The sequence below is a fragment of the Anolis sagrei genome, chromosome 1 (assembly GCF_037176765.1).
Source record: "Anolis sagrei isolate rAnoSag1 chromosome 1, rAnoSag1.mat, whole genome shotgun sequence".
NCBI classification, from domain to species: Eukaryota; Metazoa; Chordata; class Lepidosauria; order Squamata; family Dactyloidae; genus Anolis; species Anolis sagrei.
This window is the reverse complement of record NC_090021.1, coordinates 6,970,723-6,997,177: the sequence shown is the minus strand read 5'-3', so window position 1 is coordinate 6,997,177 and position 26,455 is coordinate 6,970,723. Positions and strand designations below refer to the sequence as shown.

Below are 26,455 nucleotides of genomic sequence, written 5' to 3'. Positions count from 1 at the left end.
CCCCCGTCTGGTGCTTTCAAGATGCAGCAGTGGCTCTCCCCACACCCACCCACCCTCCCGCATCCCGAAATTCTGAGTTTCGTATGTGTCCTGATGAAGGCGGAAGTGGGGAAGAGTTCTGAGGTTTAATCCTTGTGCCAATATTGTTCTGACATGCATTCATTTCGCCAGAGCCCTTTGGTGTGCGTAATCTAATAAAAAAGAGTTTATTAAAAAAATAAACCAGAACATGTGTTTTACGGTTCTCCAGGACAGGGGGGAAACTTGCTTATACACGAGCCTTCTCCGACCAGAGTTAAAAGCTACAGAACTGCTGGGCTGCTGCTTTTTCCCAACAATTTGATGTATCAGGAGTTAATTAATATGCTACGTTTTGGAGCTTGTGTACATCCTGAACATTTAAATGATTTCCAGACTGCCGAGCCCTCCAAACAAGGGGGGAAAACTGTTAGCAAACGGACAACCAATGTGATGAAAAATGATTAAGTTGCGGAGTGATTCAGTATGATAAATATTACAGACTAAATTGTGGATCCAACTCCGAAGTGAATGCAATGAATTTGTGCAAGACAGAGATGTCAGAAAGAGAAAATATCCTAAGGGGATCTAGGATTCTCAGTGACCACACATTCTGGCTGAATCTGCAAACTCCTGTTGTTTCTATTTGCTGTGCTCTCGCAGTACGCATCACTTTACAGAGTTACACCAAGACAATTGCAAAAGCAGGGGAAGGAACAGATTGAAGGAGGAGAGAAAATGGCCAAATGTTCTTCTTGGGATTAAAAGGCTAACCCAAAGCCATAAACAAAATGAGTTTGGGGGAAGGGGATTAAAGGAAATTAAAGGAAGGGAGGGTGTTAGCACCTTGTCTGGAGAGCCAATGTCACACGCAGCAAATGAGCAGCCATTCAAAGGTGGAGGGGAAATATGCACAGTCCTCTCGGAGCAACCTCACATAAATCTTCCGGTTTACCTAAATATGCTTAAGAACTTCAATTATAAGAGGATTCAAGCCTGGCTTCCAGATAAGAGCCAAAGAAAGCCCACACAACTATTCGTTGATGCATTTGTGTCCAGACCCAGTAGCAGTAGAGAATCCTTTTGGAGCTGCTTCCTCTTCCCAAATTTTGGGGTTTTTTTAGGGACAAAAAGAAATATAGGTCCCTTCGACTCCACTACCAGAGGCTATTCTGCAACATGATCCAACTCCCCATTCAAGCAGACACACACAGAGAAATGCATATAGTGAGTGGCCCAACACTTCTCTAGCTGGCTGAAATTTAGTCGGGATAATTGTTCCTTCTTACAAGGGAAAACAAGCTCTCTCTGGGGATATAAGGACCTGCTTTGGTTTCAATGCACTCTTCAGAATCTCACCAACATTCCTGTCCTGCCAAACATCCACAATGGATGATGGGACTTTTCTTCTTCCTGCCCATGTCGATTTTGCTGTGCATTTATATCTAATGCATGATTTTTCTTTAAATGTTCGTTTGTGCGCATATTTGACAGACACACATTTATTTAATATCCCCATGAGTTGATCTGGCGAGCACAATAGTGACATGGAATACCAGAAGACTATGTAAGATGGCTAAAGCTACCACACAACAATACAACAAGTGTGGTCCGTTACCCTGCAAGGATTTCACCACCCTTCAACATGAGTGTTGGTGTGCATCAGGGATCAGCACTCTCACCATTACTATTCATCCTCTGCATGGACATTGCTACAGCAGATTTGCAGACTATGCATTCCTGGACATTGCTATATGCAGTTGACATACCACTCAGCCACCAAAAACATGCAGCCCTTCAACAAGAGCTGCAGACATGGAGTGATAGACAGTGAAAATGGATTTCAACTGAACATACCCAAAACAGGGTATTAAGAATTTGGCCTTCAAACTGGAAAAACAATTTAAATTTATGGACAAGAACTAAAGTAGGCCACCCAATTTAAATAACTAGGGCCTCTGGTCTCCAAAGATGGTGATACAGACGTATGGTCACGAATAAACACAGCCTACTTGAAATGGCAGCAAACTACTGACATTCTGTGCAACTCAAAAATGCCTGAAAAACTCAAGGCTAAGATCTATAGTAGAACAGTTTGCCCAGCAGCCTTCTATCAGGCAGAGTGCTGGCCAGCAACGAAGAAACACAAACAAGCCTTTAACACAATGGAAATGGAAATGCTGCAATGGACACTTGGCTTGACACTTCTTGACCATGTGCCAAATGATGATATCCATTAAAGAATAAAAGCGATGAGCAAGAAGATGCAGGAAGCAAGACTACAGTGGTATGGCCATGTCATGAGAAGAGAACTGACATCAGCAGCACAAACAGCACTGCATTTGGAGATTGCAGGACAACCATGTGGCAGCTAAAGAAAAGATAGATGGACACCATCAATGAAAACATGTGTGCTGCCAACCCGAGACCTGAGGGTGCCCAAAACAAAGCCCTGTGGAAACGATAGTCACAAGGCTAATCCCTCCACTGGGAAAATAGTTTAGAAAGAAGAAGACATTTATTTGATATAATTCTGATTGGGAAAAAAAACCTTGAAAGTCTCTTCTTTGTGACAAGAAGCCTGAAAGATACACATTGAAGTAGCTGTGTGTGCATGTATTTGTATGCCTTCCAGTCACCTGGCAATTTATGGTGACCCCATTTATTTCATAGGGTTTTCTTAGGATAGGAATGCTCAAAGGTGATTTTGCCAGTTTACTATGTTAAAATATTACCTACAGTACCTCGTATTCACTGATAGTCTCCTATCCTAGTACTAACCAGGACTGGCCCTGCTTAGCACTGAAGATCACTGCTTTTAGGGTATTTAGCCCTGGTGTAGCTACTGGGGTGGGGAAATCAAAATGAAGACAAAGCCCCACCAGGTATACCAGAAGACTATGTAACTTCCTTTTTTTTTCAATTTCCAAATCTCTGCCACCATTCTAGCTTCCAACATCAGCTGATCATATAGAAATACAGATTAGCCCTCCAAAGAAAAGGGGCCAGTCAAATTCACAAAATCACCTAAATACAACATAAACAAAAGTTCAAGCTGTGAATGATTTCCAGTGTCTCAGGGTACATCTACAATGTAGGATTAATGCACTTTAAAAGACATGATTCAACGTTATGCGGTTATGGGAGATACAGCTTTACAAGATCTTCTGTCAAATAATGCTGGTGCCTCACTAAACTACAACCCTCAGGATTCCACAGCATTGAGCCATGAGAGCTCAAATGCTGTCAAACTACATTCATTCCTCAGTGCAGATCTACCCCCACTTTCTGCAATGCTACCTTTTTGAAGACTGAAGACAATTTCAATTGGAGGGAATTCTTTTGGGGGCCAATGGTCTCAGAGCCCCCATGGCTGCATCCCTGAAGATATGTGTATTTCCACCAAAAGTCATTTTAAAAAGACATGGGTTGACATGAACTTCTTTTCCATCCTCAGCTCTCACATGCTGCTTTGACTTTCCAAAAGATCCCTTGATTTTTTCCAAACTAGTATGAGAAAACTCACACAACTAAGGATTTTTTAAAAGAGTGAAGCAGTGAGTCCATACAGCCAACTGCTTGCTTCCAAACTCCAGAACAGAAAATAATGCCACCCACCTCACAAGGTCACTAGGAAGATGGGTGTGAAAGGTTTGCCACTCAAGAAGAGCATCATATTATGTATCATGCATCTCAACATCTGGATCACTTCCTGTTGGAGGAAAATATGTCTTCTGGATCTAAAGTGAGCCAAGGAGGGGCAAAAATGTGGGGAAATTGCTTCCACGTTCCTTGAGATTCACTGGAAGGCATTTGGAGGATTTCTCTTTTCAAAAGAAAAGAGGATTGAGAGTGAAAAACTAACTCTGGAATGAATGATATGGGACATAAGCTGAACTGTCCCAACTCTGATCTATGATAATGAAAGCTAAAAACTGGAGGGCCTAACCTACGGATGTGAGAGCTGGACCTTAGGGAAGGCTGAGCGAAGGAAGATCGATGCTTTTGAGCTGTGGTGTTGGAGGAAAGTTCTGAGAGTGCTTTGGACTGCGAGAAGATCCAACCAGTCTGTCCTTCAGGAAATAAAGCCCAACGGCTCATTGGAGGGAAGGAGACTAGAGACAAAGTTGAAGTACTTTGGCCACATCATGAGGAGACAGCAAAGCCTAGAGAAGACAATTATGCTGGGGAAAGTGGAAGGTAAAAGGAAGAGGGGCCGACCAAGGGCAAGATGGATGGATGGCATCCTTGAAATGACTGGACTGACCTTGAAGGAGCTGGGGGTGGTGACGGCTGACAGGGAGCTCTGGTGTGGGCTGGTCCATGAGGTCACGAAGAATTGGAGACGACTGAACGAATGAACAACAACAAATAATGAATGCGAAAACATGGTGACATGCTCTCATTGCATATTATTGCTTGAATATTTCGTATCCATCGCTGTGTTTTCTGTCCTCATCCTCTCTTCCAGAGGGCATATTATTCATACTTTTAAAAAAGATTGTTGCCCATCTCCTTCCATTAAAGGGAGTGCCAAAAGTGTGCGCAGATATTAGCAGCACTCCATGACATCATGGGATCTTCAAGAACATTCCAGCTGCTCACGGGTAAATTTGTCATCATCACTTTGACAACACTGCAGCTTCTGTGAGAAATGTGCAATGTGGGGGAAACTTCACACCTGCAGACTAGAAGAGCTGTGAAGAGAAGCAAAGAATGAAAGTGGAGCAGAAAAGGGTCCCAAGTCTCAAGAGGAGAAGGAGTCCCAGGGATAGCGGGAAGGGACGGACTCTGGGTCCAAGGGAAAGGAAGGATGGAAACTGAAAGAGGGTGGCAGATATTACTGGCAAATAGGAATGGAGAAGATGCTGAAGTCTGGAACCCAAGGGGCCGTGCCCCAGGAGGTTGGAGAGAACCAGGGTGCAACTTCATACCTTGAAATCAGATCAGTCAAATATTTGGCTGCTGCCTTTATTTATGTAACCAGCAAAATGGTCTGCTAGAAACCTGTTCAGGCAAGAGGCAGAATGACTGGAGTGCTAAGCAAAGTTTCTCAGAAATCCATAATAACCGCAAGTACAAAAACCATGCTACAGGATAGTACTTACTTTGGTTCAGGCTCAGAAGCAGAAAACCCATACTCCTAATCCTCAGTTAAATGATTTCAGGTAAGAGGCAAAAAAGCCCTGCCAAACTGCCTGGAGGACTGCTGTTAGTGACAGAACATAATAGTGGGTCAGATGGATCAGCTGCCTGACTCATATTTTTAATGTTTCTCAATATTTTACTCTTTTAATCTTAGAAATATGATCTAAATATGCTTTAGGTGTTTTAATTATTTTACCAGGATTAGCTCTTTTTAAACTATTGTAAAAATATATAATGGTATCTTTTAAAATTACTGTAAGCTGCACTGAATCCCATTTGCCCCGAGTTCCCTGTGGGAGATGGGGTGGAATACAAATAAGGTCTTATTATTATTCTGAGAGAGGGGCAAGGTATAAATCCAGTCAATCAATGCTTTCCAAAATCCAGAGCCTACAAGAAAGACCTACTTCTATCTCCATTTCCAGATTTCCTTGCTCTCAGAATCCAGCTGCATTGAGATTTTTAGATACTAGCTTTTTCCCATTGGCAACATGTGCTTTTTCCAATGCCTGGCATGTTCAGTGTGCCAGGTGGTCACAATACATGGCACGGATTGCTGCTAGTACAAATGCACTGCTAGAATATATAGAGTGGAGAGAACTCCTACCAAACTGAAGTCCAGGACTAATGTCCCTAAGATAATGGGTATTTCTTTTATGGGAGAACTCCTGTTTGGCTTTTAAGAATATTGCTGGGAAAAGAGGTATCTGGTTGGGTTGTTGTAGGTTTTTTCGGGCTATATGGCCATGGCCTAGAGGCATTCTCTCCTGACATTTCGCCTGCATCTATGGCAATCATCCTCAGAGATAGTGAGATGTATCTGGTGGTTGTTTATTTGTTCAGTCGCTTCCGACTCTTCATTGGACCAGCCCATGCCAGCCGTCACAACCCCAGCTCCTTCAAGGTCAAGCCAGTCACTTCAAGGATACCATCCATCTACCTTGCCCTTGGTTGGCCCCTCTTCCCTTTTTCTTCCATTTTCCCCAGCAACATTCTCTTTTCCAAGCTTTCCTGTCTTCTCGTGATGTGGCCAAAGGACTTCATCTTTGCCTCTAATCTCCTTCCCTCCAATGAGCAGTTGGGCTTTATTTCCTGGAGTATGGACTGGTTGGATCTTCTCGCGGTCCAAGGCACTCTTGGCATTTTCCTCCAGCACCACAGTTCATCTATCTTCCTTCGCTAAGCCTTCCCTAAGGTCCAGCTCTCCCATCCATAGGTAACTATGGGGAATAGCATTGCTTTGACTATGCGGATCTTGGTTACCAGTGTGATGTCTCTACTCTTCACTATTTTATCGAGATTGGTCATTGCCCTCCTCCCAAGAAGTAAAAGTATCTGGAAAGTAAAGAGGTATCTGGAACAGCTTCCAAATGGACATGGAAGGGCCCATGAACCCCCAGAGAGCTCTTGACAGACTTAACAGGGTATATGAAATCCACACTGACACTGCAATTGGCCAAACAAACCCCACAAAAATTATCATCCCCAATCCCCTACACGTAGAAGGCAAACAGGTAGAAATTCCTAGCAAACAATGGGAAATAGTACAGTAACAACAACAAAAAAACAAAACACCAACATCAACACAGAGAATAACAACAGCGTGGGATGGTACGGTCACCAGAACTCTTGTACTAAATTAAAAGCCGCAATTCTACTATGGGTGAAGAAATCACGCTGCTCTTCTTGTATTGTCAATCATAAATGTTGACTCAAATGTGGATCAAAGGAGTACTCTTGTTTGCTTGGGTGCGTCAGCTCTTGAAACTGGCTTAACTTTAAAACCAAAAGTGCGTGTGTTGTTAATGCAGAGAATGAACCACTTTTGAGGACAGACTGACGAGGACAGGCTTTAGAAAAAGAACGGGGAAAACTCAAGATTCATTCTAGACAAAGGTCCAAAAAGAAATGCAACATCTTCTGTTGGGGTGACCATGAATTAAAATGTGTCTTCAATTCCATTAATTAGAGTGGAAGAAAAAGCCTGAGCTAAGAATGTTGCACACAAAGCTGGTTCCTTTCCAACAGCTGTCCTGCTTTACTAAAAAATCTCTGCATGTCAGAACACACACACTGCATGCTGGATAATGGGGTCCAGCAAAAACTTTGGAAAAGTATTTTACTGAACTGGGGGAAATGCAAGGCACATCAAAATTGACCTCTGAAAGTACATCCAATACACTGCAGATTAAACAACACATCCATTTGGTTTCACAATGTTAATATAATGTTGTAACAGAATCCTCAGAAGCTACTGAAAGTGGTCGTCTGAAGACTAGTGCCAGTTCTCAAGCTACTGGCTGCTAGTCCACAGCAAGTTTCCAGAAAAGAAAGCAGTTGCAAGTCAAGGGGCACAAACATCGTCCCAATGCTTCTTAAAGTAGCTGATGTCCACAAAATCCTGCACATCCAGTATCTTCAGAAGCAGTGGTCTACAGATTTAGCTGACTAGTCGCCACTACCAACTTATCCATGACATGCAAGTCCAGCAAAAAATCCCTTTCCCATAAATGGGAGATGGGGTATTCATGAAGATGGGTTGGGGAGGAAGGACAGCCAAGCTTCTCTTTACAAGACCTGCAGAGGGCACAACACATTTTATTCAATGTTCAGCTAAAATCTACTCTCCAAAAAATAAGCTATCATATTTGGTCAATCCTCCAGGTTTTAGCACAGAACAAATCTGTACTATCGTCTATAGAAGAGCCCTTCAGACATTTGGAAAATGTGGTAATTTCTTATCACCACCACCTCCCCCCTCCCCCCAATCACCTTCTCCAGGTTAAACAGATGGTTTCCTCAAGCTTTTCTCACAAATCTTGTCTTCCAGCTTGGATCTATAGATGATTTCAGGGCATGCAGAGACCACCCTCTGCCCCAATTTTGAAGCTCAGATGGTGGCTGCTAGAGGGGAGTCTTCTCAGAAGTAGAGTCATTCAGGGCAGAGGTTGGAAGAAAGCAGCATTCTCCACTTTCTTTTCATCCCTGCTGCTCTATTTTGACCAATTGCCCTCAAAGGAAGAACCACAAGAAACCATTACAAAAGCACAAGTAGCAAGGTACCATACTTCAGTTAACTGCAGGCAAATATAGTTGGGATATCAGCAGAAAATGGCAGGTGGTATTCCATCATTTCCTTGATTTCAAGACATCCAAGAGATCTCCACAGCCACTAACCTTCAGGAAAATACAACTCCCTCCAAAACTAGTGGGATTTTTTTTTTGTCTTAGTAACAGAGCAATGTCTCAGCTACTGCTCAGGAATTGTCAGTCTCGTTTGGATTGAGCCTCAGACCTGATCTAATCCATTATTGGTCAGAAGCAAGTCTAGTAGACATGACCCTGAGGAGAAGAGGTTTCCAATGAACCCTCAGTAGGATTAATACAGATATTTTATTAAGGACTGGGAATGACATTCTTTTATAAACATAGGTTGCCTACTTTGCTGTCTGTGCCCCTGTTCAGAAGATTTCACCTCACATAGAATCACAGAGTTGTGGACCATCCAATCCACCCCCTGCCAAGAGGCAATCTTCTGTCCCTGTGAGAATTGGATTTTCAAAATATTGGCTTGTTGTGGAAACAAGACTTGGTGAGAAAGCTTCAACGGATACCCCTTTTCCCCATAAAAGGGGTGTGAATTCAGGAGTGAATTCCTCTCCCAAGGAATAGATTTCTCTTACTTCCTGTTGTCTCACCCTGTTCTTAACTATGAGTCACTTGTAAGTTAGATGTTTGTAACTTGTGGATTGCCTATATATGTGTTCATAACATGTCCACAAAGCACCGATTTGCCAAAAATGGTGAACTGCTAAAGGAGCAATACATTGGCTACTGCCAACTCAGAAAACCTCGTCCATGTACCTAAAGGCACTAGATTTCGTTTCATCTTGTAAACTAAGCAGGGTCAGCCATAGTTACTATTACAATGGGAATCTGCTAACAAATACCATGTGCTATAGGCTATATTTCAGAGGAAGGAACTGGCAAGCCACTCTGAGTTAACCCCGGCCTCTGAGGTTCATGGGTCAACATATGATTTATTGACAGGTGACTTATACATACACACAACACAGGAAATACAGGAGAACATCAACCTTCCCAATAAAAGATTAGTGTTTTCTTGTTGTGTATTCAGTCACTTCCGTCTCTTCGTGACCTCATGGACCACTCCATGCCAGAGCTCCCTGTTGGCCGTGGCTTCTCATGATGTGGCCAAAGTACTTCATCTTTGCCTCTAATATCCTTCCCTCCAATGAGCAGCTGGGCTTTATTTCCTGGAGTATGGACTGGTTGGATCTTCTCGCGGTCCAAGGCACTCTCGGCATTTTCCTCCAGCACCACAGTTCAAAAACATCTATCTTCCTTCACTCAGCCTTCCTTATGGTCCAGCTCCCCCATCCATACGTTACTACAGGGAATAGCATTGCTTTGACTATGCGGATCTTCGTTGCCAGTGTGATGTCTCTACTCTTCACTACTTTATTGAAATTGGTTGTTGCTCTCCTCTCAAGAAGATGAGTATTTAAAAATCTTTTTCCTGTGCAAGACACATACCATTGTTATTTAATGGGTGGAATCCAGATGTCTTCCCAAAAGAAAGCATTGCACTTAGCAAAGTTAGCACATCTCCAAAGTATGGAGAGCATGATGCTTTATCCCCCCATAAAGTGCAATGTAACCCAGAGAGAATGCGACCATTGCTTTTCTAGGTTGCAGAAACAAATGGCCCCAGAAATTGTGAATGATAATGAACAAGACAATTCAGACAAGATTAAAAAGCTATCCATGTTAAGGAGACAGGTTGTCCCATTGCCTGACTTGTTCAGTACCACCTCCTCTGGCTTGCAATGATATTCCAGAGTCTCCAGCAAAGGCTTTTAACCACATTCTTTTAATTCTGAATTGCCAGGCATAAAACCCAAGATGGCCTGCATGCAAATGCTATTTCTTTGCTCTACTAGTCTGTTATTGCTACTTAAAATGAGAGAAAGCCCAACATTTGAGTTTTTGGATCGAAGTGAACTTTTTATTTGGCTTTTGATTTCCTCAGGCATTGCAGAAACTCTTTTTAGTGCTTGTAGATCTTTGCGCTGTTCTACCCCTGCTGCTGGTTTTACTTTTGCTTCTTTTATGGGCTGATGCTGGTTTTGTCTTGCTGTTATCTGACCTGCTTTACCTTTAGCATTTAATTGTTCTCTGTCAGGTTTTTTAATTGCTACAACGCCAAATAACTTTACTTACTGGGCACAATAAACGGTTTAATAAAGAAAACAACAGATTGCTCTCTTCATCAGCCAGCTAATGACCAGGGGTTAAAGTCAAGCACAGGCTTGGGCTCATCTGAGGGGGCAGATCATCTTTTCCTCCTCTCTCCAAAATGTCCACCTACAGCATATTTACCCCTCTTTGAAAGCAAGAACACCAAGGAAGCAGCCCACTCTTCTCTAATTCAGTCATAACAGGCAGAGATTGCATGCTGTGAAACTGGGCTGTTGGGTGAGGTACAGGAGAAAGAATAACAAATAGTGTAAAAATGTATGTGGTACGTACATTTGGTGGATGACGAATTAAAGAAATGAGAGCCTTAAGAGGCAAAAATGATACCTAGCATTTTATAGTATGCTTCAGATGCAGAAACTGTCTCAGTTAAGATCTCTCCCCATAAAAGTAGAGTGCCATTTTCTGATTTTTGCACCATTTGCGCATATATCAGCACCCTCAGCCTGTAAAGGAGCCACACATATGGGTCCCATCACCAACATGGTTCCCTACAGTAACTAATTGGGACTCAATGTTTAATGGCTTCCCTGCAGATTAATACAGAGATTAACTTTTTAAAATGCAAGCAGTTGCTTAGCAACTTCCTATATTGCTTCTTCTCCTTGTAATTCTCTCCCTCCCTCTTCCTCTCTCATACATACACACAGTGGGTGACAGGATCTTCCTATGTTCACCTATTCATCTGCACTTCTCTGGCTTCCCCACCTCTTTATCTCTTTTCCATGGTGCAGTGTGCTGACTGTAGGGTAAGAGCTCAGAGGTGCTAGGGTTTGAATCCCTGCTCAGACTCAAAAACCCATTGGGAAAGTCATACCCTCTCAGCCTGAGAGAAAAGCAAAAGCAAATTTCTGAATAAATCATCAAGGAAAAAGCTCCACCAAACCTCAGATTTGTCTTCAAATGGCAGAATGAGCTATTCTGTCTTGAAATAACAACAACAACAACAACAACAACAACAGCAGCAGCAGCAGCAGCAGCAGCAGCAGCAGCAGCAGCAGCAACAACAGCAGCAGCAACAGCAAGCCAGTAAAGGTGGTTCAGGTGGTGATCGGGACACTGGGTGCAGTGCCTAAAGACCTTGGCCTGCATTTAAAAACCATCAGCACTGACAAAATCACCATCTGTCAGCTGCAAAAGGCCACCTTATTTAACTCTGAACACATTATTCGCTGATATCACACAGTCCTAGACACTTGGGATGTGATTGAATACAAAAGCCAGCATAGTAATCTTGTTTGCTGTGTGATAATCTTGTTGTGCATCAAATAATAACAATAATAATTATTATTATTTTATTTTTTACCTGCCTCTCCCTGCGGCTCGAGGCGGTTTACAACGCAATTTAAAAACACGAACATAGCAAAAATTGAACAAATAATATATAATATACATATAATCACTTGACACTTAGAAAAATTCATGTTTTGTAATTTTTTTTTAAAAAAAAAGAACTAATCAACTCAAGTGCCCTGTAACAACTGGAAGTATCACATGAGGAAGAGAGGCCACCTACATTTAAAAACAGACAAAAAGTTTTAATATGGTTTTAACAGGAAGGTTAAGGCCTTTAAAACTGTTTTAATGAGTTGACTTGTTTAATGTGTCTTAATCCTGTTCAAAGTATTTTCAAGTTTTTACATTTGTATTTGTTTCACATTGCCTTAAAATGATAGAATATTAGTTTGAAAGAGACCACATGGGCCATCTAGTCCAACTCTCTACGATGCAGGAAAAGAATTGCTTTATTTATTTTATAATAGATAGTGGGGCATAAAAACATAAATAAATAAATCTTTGGACGCAGCAAGGGTGCAACTATGGCAGAGGCACAAAATGAAGGCACTCCTTCCATCCAAAATGAAATGTTTCTCTAAGTCCTGAAATTTCGAGTACTGCTGAGATTGAGTCACTAAAAACCATTCACACCTAAAACTCTCCTATTTTTGTGTTTGCAATCCTTGAGATAATTGTGCCTGCCCCTTCTTTGAATGCCTGATCTGTGTTTCTTAATGCACAACAGAGGTTTTACGTTACTACACTGGTAGAAATATGGAGATTGAAGGAAACTCTTAATGGAGTGGCAGAATTTCTCTTTGTGGAGGCAATGCCCCCACATTTGGTCACTCCTACATTGCAGCCACATCCCAGGACACAGCCAGGCTCTTCTGAGTTACATCACCGTATCCAGATTTCAAAAGTTTCAAGAAGAATAAGAACAAAGAGACGACACTGAAAAGATGGCTTCAATTATTTCAAAGACCAGCAACCCTAACTCAGGATTGCTGGTCCAACAACAGGCTCATTTACTACACATTCTCATATATATGTCTAGAAATTTTAGAAAAACCAAATCACCCCAAAAAGATTGGCTCAATCTAACCATGGATCAATGTAAGTATTGTGACTTAACTCTTCTCACAAAAAAAAATCCCTTTCTTTAGAGTAGAGTGGCAAAAGGTGATAGCTTAGTCCACCCCGAGAGAAATGAAAAGCATTGATCCCCACCGACTCTCTCCACCACGTTGTCGCTTTTGGACTTCTTGAATGCCTGGAAAGGAAAATTGTGGTGGTATTTTCCCCTCTTTGCAGAATGAACTTTGACTTATCTACAGGTCATATCAAAATGCATAATATTGGTCCCAACCCTGCCCTTGACTTAAACATGAGCTCGACTTATACATGAAAATATATGGCAAGCCCTTCCTTGCTTCACCTTCCCTTCTCACTTTCCTTAGGGCACATAAAAATTGTATATATACTATACTATATTGTACTATAATGGTATAATACAATATAGTAATATATAATACTGATATTGTACTATTCTAATAATATATTGTGTGTGTGTGTGTATGTGTGTGTGTGTGTGTGTGTGTGTGTGTATATATATATTGTAAGCTGCTTTGAGTCCAATGTACTGTCGAAGGCTTTCATGGCCAGAATCACTGGGTTGTTGTAGATTTTTTCGGGCTATATGGCCATGGTCTAGAGGCATTCTCTCCTGACGTTTCGCCTGCATCTATGGCAAGCATCCTCACTACCTCTGAGGATGCTTGCCATAGATGCAGGCGAAACGTCAGAAGAGAATGCCTCTAAACCATGGCTATATAGCCCGAAAAAACCTACAACAACCCAGTGCTTTGAGTCCCCTTCAGGGTGAGACGGACGGCATATAAATGTCGTAAGCAAATAAATAAATAAATAAAAACAAGGAAGGCTTCTGTCCATGCAGGCAAGGCTTCTACTAGCAATGTACTCCACAAACCATGCACACTGAGCAAGAAATCCATTCCTTTGCTTGTCAGCAAGGTTTATGTGTGTAATGGTTAACATCCATTAATGTTAATGGGAGTTAAATCCCTCGACTGGAGAAAAGAAGCCCCTGGAGTTTACTTGGCGGAAATATGTGTTTACAAAAAAGGAAGATGCCCACCAGCACATAAAAGAAAATGGATTCAAAGCCTGAGATGGGCCCATTGTGAGTTTACTGCCTTGTTATTTAATCTCAAAGTACAAGTTAAAAAACATACGTAGATGCCCCTGAGTGCCTGACCAAGAGCAGTCTTGTTAGCACGTTGTCACCAATAATAAGATTTATGCAACTAGAGCTGGAATATTCCCATGGAGCAAGAGGCAGGCTCACAAATATACTTGGACTATTTTCCTAGCACAAGGTTTTGTCTTTTAATAGAATCATAGAATCATAGATTAATAGACTATCTACACAACATAACACCTTCCACTCTTATTTCCCCTCCAATTTCATACAGAAACATAACAGATATACACACAGAAAAGTCCAGTTTGCACCTCATGACACACCAGTGAATCACAAGAACCACAGCTTGACAAGTCTAAGCAGTGTAATGGTGCATACTTCCAGTAATCACTTTTGTTGCAAACTTTCCTCTGTGGCTTTGTGGGATTTTTCTTTTTATCGCTTGGTCTAAACGTGGGCAGAGCCTTTGCTTTTACTTGATCCCATGCCCACAACCGAAAGCCAGAAAAAGAATCCACAGTTCAGCCCATGCTTTCTCTCTCTGGTTTGTCCAAGGAAAAGAGGAGAACAAGCCAGAGCCAGAGCCATATCCATGTTCAAATGACATGATAAAAGAAACACCATGTGCGATCCTAACATAGAATCCTCACTCAGAGCAAAATTTGAGGTGGACTCTCTTGACAGGAGGGATAAAGTTTGCTTTTTCACGGACTACAAACATTCAAAAGAGGTGGGACATTTAGCAGAGACTGTCAACATAAGCACAATATGGATGGAAATAAAATATGCCTTTTGAACAGAAAAATATGCAATACATGTAGGCAGACAAGCACACAGAGAGAGCATACAGTATCAAGGCCACTGGCAGGTTTAAGTGGTTCGGCAAGTAACACAAGACCAGCGTCAACAAAGACTTTCAAAGACACGCCGCGTCCGAGACAATGGTTTATATACAAACAATAATGTACAAGCAGAATAAAGCACCGCGTCTGACCAGTAATTGCTTTTAAGCACAGCGGTGCACAACAAAAGAGCACAGGTTCTTTTTCCTGTAAATGCAAAGGGGGTTGACGTACTTACCCGCTGGCACTGAGTCAGCAATCAGGGATTTTAATTTCTGAAGGCCGACGGCTGCAGTTAGCCTTCATTTAATTTCCAGCAATAAATTACATTTATGCAGGCCTCAGTTCCGTTCAAAAAAAAAAAAAAAAGAAATTTCTCAGAGAGACCAAAACATTAGGAACGTTTGAAAAATAAGTTTCATGGGAAAACTGAAATTCGTATTTGAAAGGCTGTCATCCTACAGCAGCAAATTGCGCCGAAGAAAGGCCCGGTGTGAGTCAGCAGAAGTAGGCAGCGTTGCCAGGAGAGTGAAAAGCAGGGCGAAGGAGAGACAGAAGGAAAACAAAGAAAACAGCAGAAAAACTAATCACTGCTGCCTCTCAGAACCTGCTTAAAAACCTGTCATTATCTGTCACCGTGACAAGGATACGCTGGGAAGGCTAGGTTTTTAATCACTTCCTTCGGATCTCCCCCCTTCGGTGCCTCTCGAGCAAAGCAAAGTTGGGAAAGCTAACTTTAAAAACCAGCAAAAGGCAGCTCCGAACACATTCCTGCAGTTAACTGCATGTGGTTCTGAAGCAGGCTGAGGAAATCAATTAAGACTCCGAGTTCCCCAACAAGGAAACTGGGTGGCTTTGCTTATCCAAGGAGGTGTAAAAGCACTGCCCTATTCTGAAAGGAAAGTAGTCGCGTTGGCCCACGGGAACAAGGGGATATCCAAAACCCACAGCTGTGTAATGCTCTCATTCAAATATTGAAATTCCACAGAAAACCAATGGGTGACCCAATGGGCCAGTTGTATTCTCTCAATTTAAGAGGAAAGTAGTGGCAAACCTCCATCAAGCAAAGTTGGCCAAGAAAACCTTCTATGTAACAGGGTTGTCATGGGTTGGAGTTCACCTGAAGAAACACAAAACAATGAAGACATCCACAAGAGATGCAGGATTTCTAGTTCGCTAGAAGTCTTCATCAGGTTGTTGTTGTTCATTCGTTCAGTCGTTTCCGACTCTTCATGACTTAATGGACCAGCCCACGCCAGAGTTCCCTGTCGGTCATTACCACCCCCAACTTCTTCAAGGTCAATCCAGTCACTTCAAGGATACCATCCATCCATCTTGACCTGCATTAATAGGAGCATAGTGTCTAGGTGCAGGGAAGTAATGCTATTCCTCTATTCTGCTCTGGTTAGACCACACCTGGAATATTGTGTCCAATTCTGGGAACCACAATTCAAGAGAGATATTGGCAAGCTGGAATGTGTCCAGAGGAGGGCAACTAAAATGATCAAGGGTCTGGAGAACAAGCCCTATGAGGAGCGGCTTAAGGAGCTGGGCATGTTTAGCCTGAAGAAGAGAAGGCTGAGAGGAGATATGATAGCCATGTATAAATATGTGAGAGGAAGCCACAGGGAGGAGGGAGCAAGCTTGTTTTCTGCTGCCCTGGAGACTAGGACGCGGAACAATGGCTTCAAACTAAAAGAGAGGAGATTCCATCTGAACATGAGGAAGAACTTCCTGACTGTGAGAGCCGTTCAGCAGTGGAACTCTCTGCCCCGGAGTGTGGTGGAGGCTCCTTCTTTGGAAGCTTTTAAACAGGGGCTGGATGGCCATTTGTCAGGGGTGATTTGAATGCAATATTCCTGCTTCTTGGCAGGGGGTTGGACTGGATAGCCCATTAGCTCTCTTCCAACACTTTGATTCTATGATTCTATGATCTTGCCCTTGGTTGGCCCCTCTTCCTTTTTCTTTCCATTTTCCCCAGCATCATTGTCTTCTCTAAGCTTTCCTTTCTTCTCATGATGTGGCCAGAGTAATTCATCTTGGCCTCTACTCTTCTTCCCTCCAATGAGCAGTCAGGCTTTATTTCTTGAAGTATGGACTGGTTGGATCTTCTCACTGTCCAAGGCACTCTCAGAACTTTCCTCCAGCACCCCAGTTCAAAAGCATCTATCTTCCTTCACTCAGCCTTCCCCATGGTCCAGCTCTCACATTCGTAGGTGACTACGGGGAATACCATTGCTTTGACTATGCGGATCTTTATTGCCAGTGTGATGTCTCTACACTATTTTATCAAGATTGGTCATTGCTCTCCTCCCAAGAACCTTTGATCAGCTTAAAAGAAAAACTGGGACTTCTTTATGAACATTTCACAACAAATGTCAACTGTAAGATTTATGAATGTTATCAAAAATAAAATTGGGTTGTTGTAGGTTTTTCGGGCTATATGGTTATGTTCTAAAAGCATTCTCTCCTGATGTTTCACCTGCATCTATGACAGGCATCCTCAGAGGTTGTAAGATTTCACAACCTCTTAGGATGCCTGCCATAGATGCAGGTGAAATGTCAGGAGAGAATGCTTCTAGAACATGGCCATATAGCCCGAAAAACCTACAACAACCCAATGATTCCAGCTATGGCCTTCGACAATACATAGAAGTAGAACTGTGGCTATATATCCTCATCTAAATGAAGCAGAATTACCCGATAGTGAACGCGAGGTTCGTATAATTGTTTCTTTGTTTGTTTATTAGCGTTGTTTGTGTGTATATGTTTCTGTAGGCGTGTTTTGTTTGTGTGTTTGTGTTTTGAGCTAGTTTTGAGTTTGTTGTAGTAGCTAAAATCTAGCTGCATAGTTTGAGCAACATATTGTATAACGTTTTGCTTCTTTGTACTATTACTGCCTTTTTATTAAGTTTCCTTTTGAATAAAAAATACTTATAATGGTATCTGGAGGGATAGAGGGAGGAAACATGGAGATTCCAAATTCTGACCATAAAGTCTGCAGTTGAACTCAGCTCCAAAATGGGAGACCTGAGAGTCGTGGAGAAGCATATGCAGGCGTCCTATTTTGTGACACCGTTTCCACTGACAAGGGTTATTACCTGCAAGGTATGCCAGGCCGCTCTGGAAAGGCCAGATCACGCGACCAGCAGCAAGAGGAATGTGCAGAAGCAAGAAGTGTGATGCAACCCGCATGAAGTTGCCTTTCAGCCCCAACCAGACTGTCAGACAAGCCTGCCATCCACATCCTGAAAGTGCTCCATGCGCTCCCGCTTTCCTTGCCCAGAGCCAAGTGAAAAGGCCTGTCCTCCACCCCCACACTCCTTTTTTTCTGACTCTCGCAGGCGCTGCAAAGCATTCCAAGGCCTGCCGGCATTTGGAGGAAAGGCAACTTGCTTAGTAAGCATCTTACTGTATTTACAAAAGGCCTCCAACATTACTGATCAGATATTATGTAAACTCACCCTCGGAGAGAGCTCCATTTCATAACAGGGAAAAGGGATATTCCCCTAAGGAGCCTCTACATGGAAACACTCGTTTTTCAGCGTTTATAAATCCACAGACAACGCATGCAATTAAAAATGGATGCTGCCAACCCTTGCCAAAGGAAAATTGCTAAGAAGAAGCTTCAGGCACACTAACAGTCAAATATCAAGAGCTATTATCAGCAGAGCTTGAAGGGCCATTAAAGTCCTGATATTTTAAAGCAGAATGAAATATGAAAACCAGAACTGCTCTGCTATTATTGCAAATAATCCTCCAAATGTAGGTTTAACCTAAATCCAAAGAGTGACAAGGAGGAAATAGATCCAGGTCGATAACTTAGTTTTTTCAACAAGAAGCCTTTCCCATTAAGTCACTATAATAATAATAATAACAATAATAATAATATTTGTACCCCGCTACCATCTCCCGAAGGACTCGGTGCGGCTTACAAGAGGCCGAGCCCATATACAACAATAAAACAACAACAACAATACAGCAAAATAAATCAAAACAAAGCAATAACATTAACAACACACAATGACGCAATTAAAAACTATGGCAGGGCCAAATGTAATAATTAAAATTAAAATTAAAAAGTGCTGGGCATGACCAGGAGAAAAGGGTAGGTGTTTGGAGAGGGATGGGTTTGCAGATATCCTGAATCTCTGATAAAGTGCGTTGGGGACAAAATGCTTGGAGTTTCCTTATTCTGGGAAGGCTCACTGGAACAGCCACGTTTTCAAGCTCTTCCTAAAAATTTCCAGCGATGGGGCTTGCCTGATATCCTTAGGGAGAGAGTTCCAGAGTCGAGGGGCCACCACCGAGAAAGCCCTATCCCTCGTCCCCACCAGTCGCGCTTGCGATACAGGTGGGATTGTAAGTAGGGACTGTCCAGATGAACGAAGAGATCGGGTGGGTTCGTATGCAGAGATGCGGTCACACAAGTAGGCGGGTCCCAAACCGTTTAGGGCTTTGTAGGTAAGCACCTGCACCTTGAATTGGGACCGGAAAATGAACGGCAGCCAGTGTGATTTCTGTTTTTAATCCTCCCAAACTTTAGTAAGACCATTTGTAATTTAATTGTATGCTTATAGTTATTTTACTCATTTTAATGTACAGTGGACCTTTAACAGAAATAAGCAAACTAGCAGGCACACGATTCTGAATTCAAATACACAGAACTGGGGATATTTTCCAAGATCTCTGCAAATATCTGAAGACAAGAATTATAGCAAATCCTACACAACATTTAACTATACCTGGGCTGCAAGCATACCATATAATAGCACTGGAGGACCAAAAAAGACCCACAAACATTTCTGGGTGGAATAGTATGGGTATCAAGTTATCAAATCTGCAAATGAGAGGGTTGTACTATAATAAAAAATAATCTCTAACAGCTTCAGAAGTCTTCATAGGAATTAGCTTCAAATAAAATGAAGAGCTGGAACTCATCAGATCTCATCCATCATTCCCAAACTACAATTCATAGCACATGTCATCACCACATTCAAGTTGACCACCCATAGCCAAGTTTTCCAGATCCAAACCCTAAAATTAGTAAAAATTTGTACCAATTACATCATACTCTCCTGTTCTCTCTCACATTGTATTATGGCAGTGGTTCTCAACCTGGGGTCCCCAGATGTTTTTGGCCTTCAACTCCTAGAAATCCTAACAGCTGGTAAACTGGCTGGGATTTCAGGGAGTTGTAGGCCAAAAACATCTGGGGACCCCAGGTTGAGAACCACTGAATTATGGCATATACAGGAGATATGTACAGAATGAGGAAAATGAAATGTTCTGATCTTTGCATTCCAGGTGAAGCTGGACAATGCAATACTTACTGAAAAGCAAGCCGGGAAGGCAAGAAAGGAGCTGCCAATCACGGGTTTCCCCATCTCCAGAATGGTGCAGGCAAAATGCTTGGGGCTTATTAACAAACAGGCAAACATTTGGAAATATGATTCACTCACACCTTTCAGGGTGATAGGTTAAGAAATAATATACTGAATGACAGGTGTGAGAAGGTATGTGAATTGCTTGCCCCAACTGAAGTACAGCTTCAAAGCACAAACCTGAGTAGGCAAGCAGGAAGGAGGATCTTAATACATGACAATAAATAGAAGAAATGTAAAAAGATAGAACTTCTTTCTTTCACAAGATTCAAGAATTCAAAGGAAATTTTAAACCAAGAGCAGAATGTTATACAACCAACAAGGGAACATATGTGATAGTTACAATAAAATAAAAAGATGAAGAACAACCACACTGAACAACCAAACAAAAGATATGAAATGATGTTTTGAAGTAGAACCTTCTACTTAAAAATTGAATATGTGACTCAAAACACTCAAATATGTGACTCAAAACACTTGAGAGAAACAATTACCTAAAAACAGATTGCACACCAACGTTGCTGTTTCAAGCTACAGATATGAACTAGGTCCAAATTCTAACAAATGAAGCACAAAAAACCATCAATGACCCATAGATTGGAAAAGCTCAATAAACATTTTAACCCCCAACAATGAGGACACTGGGAATTGTAGTAACCACTGCACCATTGCACTAATTGCCCAAGTAAGTTAAGTGATATTTTAACAACAAAGAGTTGTACAATATATGGCACAAGAAATGCTAGATTTCTTATATTTTTATGTTGCTTGCTAGTGTTTTAATGGTATTTTATTATTCTTTATTGTTGTAATTGTTTTGGCATCAAATTGTTGCCGATTGTTATCCGCTCCAAGTCGTCCCTGGGCTGAGAGAGGCGGTATATAAATGTAACAAATAAATAAATAGAATACCAATATGGATTCAGCGCTTGAGCACTTTAACTGGAGATCATTTTTGACCAGCAGTGCTGCAGAATTCAAAGAGGCACGAATGGAGAGCAAAAGGGAGAAACATATCAAGAGGTAGGCGTGTCAAGCCAACCTTGACTGGGACCACCTGGACCACCTTCCACCTGAAAACCAATGTCCTCACTACGGGAGAACATGGTGATCAAGAATAGGGCTCCACAACCACCTACGGACTAACCAGCAAGACACTACACTTGGAGGACCATCATCTTCGGACTGGAGTCACTCTGGACCGTGCTCTTACCTACAAGAAGCACTGCCTGAACATCAAGCAAAAAGTGGGTGCTAGAAACAATATCATACGAAAGCTGACTGGCACAACCTGGGGATCACAACCAGATACAGTGAAGACATCTGCCCTTGTGCTGTGCTACTCTGCTGCTGAGTATGCATGCCCAGTGTGGAATACATCTCATCACACTAAAACAGTGGATGTGGCTCTTAATGAGACATGCTGCATTATCACGGGGTGCCTGCGCCCTACACCACTGGAGAAATTACACTGCTTAGCCGGTATTGCACCACCTGACATCCGCCGGGAAGTAGCAGCCAATAGTGAAAGGACCAAGGCAGTGATATCTCAGGCTCATCCCTGTTTGGGTATCAGCCAGCATGTCAACGACTTAAATATAGAAATGGTTTTCTAAGATCTACAGAGACACTCGCTGGAACACCTCAGCAAGCGAGAATCCAAAAGTGGCAGGCTCAAACCCAGAACCTCAACCAATGGCTGATACCAAATGAGAGACCCCCCCCCCCCCGGGCACTCAGAGGACTGGGCGACTAGGAAGGCGCTGAACAGACTGCGCTCTGGCACCACAAGATGCAGAGCCAACCTCAAGAAATGGGGCTACAAAGTGGAATCCTCGACATGCGAGTGTGGAGAAGAGCAAACCACTGACCACCTGCTGCAATGCAATCTGAGCCCTGCCACATGCACAATGGAGGACCTTCTTGCAACAACACCAGAAGCACTCCAAGTGGCCAGATACTGGTCAAAGGACATTTAATCAATCTATCAAACTCACAAATTTTGTATTTTGTCTGTTTGTTTGCTTTGTTCTGTTAGAAATGTAATATAATTGACTGGCTGCCCTGACACGATAAATAAATCTTCAGACTATAAGGGATCACCTAAGTAATATATTCAGAAAAGAAAGAGGCACTAAAGACAATATTGCAAACATACTTTGACTGATGGATCTTATCAAAAGATTCAGAAAGAAAATTAGCCTGTATTTTATAAATTACAATAAAGACTCTGTTGAAGGAGTTTGTGACAAACTAGGGGTTGCACTAACCATTTTGACTGTCCAGATATATAACCTTTACTGAAGACTAGAGGTTTCTGCCAGAACCCAATATGATGAAACAGAAAAGCATTTTCAATTGGAAAGGGAATCCAACAACGGTGTTATCGTATTACCCTGTCTGTTCTGTATATTTATTTAGATAATTTAGCAAAAAAGGCTCCCAGAGCAGTTTGCAAATGATTGCTTTGGCACTTCCAAAATACAAGGAAAAAGAGATGGAGGTGGGAAAGGGGATTATTAGGTTCAATGGTGGCTGCTCTTCTCTCCCTCTGAGGCAAAGCAATGCAGTTTACATGGAAGAAGAGACTTTTCTCAGCCATGGACATTTACATGCATAACATACCATAGAAAGCAAGATTACACTCACAGAAGGGAGGTGTGAACATTAGGATAAATGAACATGAACTATTTAGGATGACATCATATTACAAACAACAGCAGCAAAAACCTGGAACCATTACAGAAAGTGCAAAAGCAAGGTTACAGCTAAGTATTAAGAAAACAAAAATGGTGACCACTAAACATTGAAATGGGCAAGGACAATATCAAAAAAGTTAAAAGTTTCTATACTTTGTTTCAGACATTAATCAAAATAGAAACTGCAGTCAAGAAATCAGGGGAAGACGAAGACTCGGAAAGGCAGGAATGAAGAAACGAAACACGTAACTGTATACCAATGTCAGAATCATTTGTGCCATGGTGTGTCTGATTTCTATACGTGAAGCTGGATCGTGAAAAGAGCTGACAGGAAGAGAATCAACTCATTCAAAACAAGGTGCTGGAGGAGAGTTCTATGGACAGCCAAAAAGACAAATTAATGGGTCTGAGATCAAATTGAGCAGAAACGCTCACTAGAAGCCAAAATGACTAAAATACCGTGCTTTAGAAACATCATGAGATGATATGACTCATTGGAAAAGGTGATAATGCTCAGTAGAGTGGCACACAGTAGTAAAAGAGGAAGTCCACATTACAAGAGGATGGACTGAGTCAAGAGAACCAGAGCTGCCCTGAATGTACAAGACCCCTCTTGCAAAATTAGGTCTTAAGGAGATCTCCAATTTATTTATTTATTTATTTGCCATATTTATACCCCACCCTTCTCACCCCTTAGGGGATTCAGAGTCAGGCCTGTAGTGGGGGGGGGGGTTAGGGGTTCAACCCCCCCACCCTGAAATGTTTCTGATTTTTTAAAAAAACCCAGTTTACTCATGAATTTTAATTGGTTAACCAAATCCCCATGTTAAGTCTATGAGATGCAAAAAATTAAGAGTCCCTCCAGAACTACAAGCACTATCTCAAGCAAATATTTATTTATTTATTATTCGAACTTATATGCCACCACTCCCCTGGGGCTCGGAGCGGCTTACAAGAACAGGCTAAAAACGAACACAATTTAAAAACAATTTAAAACAATTTAAAAACAGCAATATCAGAGATCAAAGGTCCGTCGAAACAGATATGTCTTACATGCACTGGGGAAAGCTGATAAGTCCCGCAAGGTACGGACTTCAGGTGGCAGAGTATTCCAGAGTGATGGTGCCACTGCTGAAAAGGCTCTGCGTCTGGTTGCTGTTAGGCGCAAGGTCTTGACACTGGGAATTTCCAATAGATCTTGGTCCTCAGAATGGAGGGATCTCTGGGGTTGGTAGGGGGTGAGGCGGTCCCTCAGGTACATCGGCCCCAGACCATGCAAGGCCTTAAATATTGACAATTTATTCACACTGTCATTACTTGCAGCAATAGCCGATGTAGTGAAGCAACCAAGTTGTGTGTGTGTGTGTTGAATGCTCTCATTAAGGAGGCCAGACTTGGTGGAGGTGGTTGACAGGGGCGGAGCTGCAGGCTATTGAAGGATGCTCTGCTTCCTGCTGTGCTCTTTGCTTCAGCGTGAGCTAGAAGGCAGGTTTCAAACCCCCCCCCCCCCGAAAAAGTCAACCCCGAATTTTTTTTCTGGCTACGGTCCTGCTCAGAGTAACATACATATATATAGGTAGCAATTCGATGCCAACATGAACATACATACATCAAATAAAATAAAACATATACATTAAAACCATATCAAGAATTAAAACCACTTATTTAAAATCACGCAGTCCGATGCCATAAACCGAAAGTAACTTAACAGATAACAAATAAATAATGACAAGGGAGATATATTACATACATACAGCCATGATCAGAAAGCTTGGATCAGCTCTATCAACATGCCAGTGGTCTATTAATTACACATTATGAACCCCAGATTCTTGAACTGCATCAGCCAGCTTCATGCATGAGATGCCCAATAAATCTTTATTTGTATCCCACTTTTCTTTCACCAAGGGTTTCTCATATCATGGTGGGGAATCATGCAGCTCTCCATGTGTTATGAGATTCTCAGCAATTCCCAACCAGTATAACCAATGGTGAGGAATGTTGGGAGTAGCAGCTAAACAGCCTCTGGAAGGCTATATTGTCCCCACCCCTGGCCTAAATTCGACTGTCACGTGCTTCTGTCCAGGATGGCGAAGACTAATAAGCAACCAATGCTGACTGTACAGTCAATCAGATACATCATGCCACTGCACCTTAACTCTTCCTCCTGCTTGCTTTTTCCTTCTCCCACTGCAATGGTTGCTCACTTTGCAACATACCTGAACTTCTCTGCAAGACTCTTCCAGTTTCTGTTTCCAGAAAACGTAAGATAAGATGGGAAATAATTGGTAGTGAGCACATGTGTCAAGAGTCACAAAGGCACAGTCCAGCTCCGTTTCCCAAGATGAGCCACTAGAGAAACGTTTATCCACGCCTAGCGTCAAATGTTTCCAAATGGGAAAGTTCTGGCATTTTGTCCAAGGAAATCCAAATTTTAAGCTTACTGTACTATACACAAGTCAGCGCCAGACATTCTAGCGCTGCGGGAGGATCTCGCCCGCATACCGAAGGAAAAACAAGTTGGTTGTTGTTGACACACACGTTCCAAAAATGTTGCAGCAACGTGGGCCTCAGACCAGCAGTTTTAGGATAAAGGGGGCCTTTGATGCTTTAAATTTTACTCTCCTTCCCTCTACGGTGTTCAAAAGCGGCCCATCCTTGATTACCACAGCAACCCCAATATTGCTTTCCCCAGATGGGAACGAACAACAAAAGCTCTGATGCACTCCCAGCCCCGAGGCAGATAGTGTACTACTTCATGGATGGGCTTCAATAAAGCCCAGGGGCTGTCCTTGTTCTTTCCACGTTTCCCCCGTCCCCACATGAGGAGTCTGCGGAGGCTCAATTTCACCCCTATTTCAAAAAAAAATAAATCTGTAATTTATGAACCCACCTCCCATTAACCTGCCAAAGTCAAAGGCTGATCACTCACAATCCCTGAAGCGCAATATCCATGAACTGCTTTCATACAGTCTCCACCATGACGGGAAGCCACTGAACCCAGCCGCAAAGTTCAAGGCAGACTTTAAAGAAGTAGAGAAGCCGTTCTGGTTTTGCTGCTCTGGGAATGCCAGAAAAAGAAGAGGGGAATGTCAGGTACTTACCAGGCTTACCTCGCCTCTTGGGGATACAAAACTGAAAGAAGGGTTAAAAGATCCTGTGTGAACCCCAGCCAGACACATGTTTTCAAATCCCATACAGTAGAACAGTGGTTCTCAACCTGGGGTCCTCAGATGTTTTTGGACTTCAACTCCCAGGAATGAAGTCTAACAGCTGGTAAACTGGCTGGGATTCCTGGGAGTTTTAGGGCAAAACACCTGGGGACCCACAGGTTGAGAACCACTGCAGTAGAACCTCCATGGATACCCACAACATCCTGTGTATATCTGAAAATATAGGTAATAACAAATGCTCTTTTTTAATGCTCAGAGAAAAACTAAAAGGCAAAGGTAAAGGTTGTCCCCTGACATTAAGTCCAGTCATGTCCGACTCTGGGGTTGATGCTCATTTCCATTTCTAGGCTGAAGAGCTGGCATTGTCCGTAGACACCTCCAAGGTCATGCTCTGGCCAGAGCGAAGACA

General features: G+C 42.3%; 1 protein-coding gene across 4 annotated transcripts in view; it reads right to left on the bottom strand.

Moving 5' to 3' along the window:
• The window catches only part of LOC132761633 (nuclear receptor coactivator 1), a 450,982-nt gene that overhangs the window by 347,631 nt on the left and 76,896 nt on the right, over nt 1-26,455 (bottom strand). The window contains exon 1 of one of the 4 annotated variants that reach the window (XM_067462611.1): nt 15,029-15,136. The exons of the other annotated variants lie outside the window; for them this stretch is intronic. The gene's annotated coding sequence lies outside the window, so the exon portion shown is untranslated. Of the gene's footprint in view, nt 1-15,028; nt 15,137-26,455 lie in introns of those variants that run through there. 4 annotated transcript variants of the gene reach the window in all.